The sequence below is a fragment of the Cebus imitator genome, unplaced genomic scaffold (genome assembly GCF_001604975.1).
Source record: "Cebus imitator isolate Cc_AM_T3 unplaced genomic scaffold, Cebus_imitator-1.0 Scaffold573, whole genome shotgun sequence".
Classification (NCBI taxonomy): domain Eukaryota; kingdom Metazoa; phylum Chordata; class Mammalia; order Primates; family Cebidae; genus Cebus; species Cebus imitator.
This window is the reverse complement of record NW_016107888.1, coordinates 784,877-785,815: the sequence shown is the minus strand read 5'-3', so window position 1 is coordinate 785,815 and position 939 is coordinate 784,877.

Below are 939 nucleotides of genomic sequence, written 5' to 3'. Positions count from 1 at the left end.
GGGTGCAGTGGCTCATACCTGTAATCCCAGAACTTTGGGAGGCTGAGGAGGGCAGATCATCTGAGGTTAGGAGTTCAAGACCAGCCTGGCCATCATGGTGAAACCCCATCTTAAAAAGAAAAAAAAAAAAATTAAATAAATAAAAAGGCCGGGCACAGTGGCTCATGCCTGTAATCTCAGCACTCTGGGAGACCGAGGCAGGTGCATCACTGGAGGTCAGGAGTTGAGACTAGCCTGGCCAATATGGCAAAATCCCGTCTCTATTAAAAAAAAAAAAAAATTAGCTGGGCATGGTGTCGAGTGCTTGTAGTCTCAGCTACTTGGGAGGCTGAGGCAGGAGAATCACTTGAACCCAGGAGGGAGAGGTTGCAGTGAGCCGAGATCACGTCAATGCACTCCAGCCTGGCGACAGAACAATACTCTGTCTCAAAAATAAGTAAATAAAAAATAAGTAATATTTAAATATATACATAACATAATATTTACCATTTTAACTATTTTTAAGTTTAGAATTCAGAGGCATTAAGTACATTCACAAAGCCGGGCGCAGTGGCTCATACTTGTAATCCCAGCATTTTGGGAGGCCGAGGCAGGAGGATCCCTTGAGCCTAGGAGTTCAAGACCAGCCTGGGCAATATAGTGACACCCTGACTCTACAAAAAAATAATAATAATTAGCTGGGCATGGTGGCGTGTGCCTGTAGTCCTGGCTACTCAGGAGGCCGAAGTGGGATGATTGAGCCTAGGAAGTTAAGGCTGCAGTGAACCATGAGCCAGCTACTCAGGAGGCTGAGGTGGGAGGATTGCTTGAGCCCAGGAGGTCAAGATTGCAGAAAGCTGTGATCGCACACTATGCTCCAGCCTGGGCGACAGAGTGAGACTCCGTTACAAAAAAAAAAAAAGTAAAGGAAAAAAATTGTCTTCAGCTGAGCATGGTGGC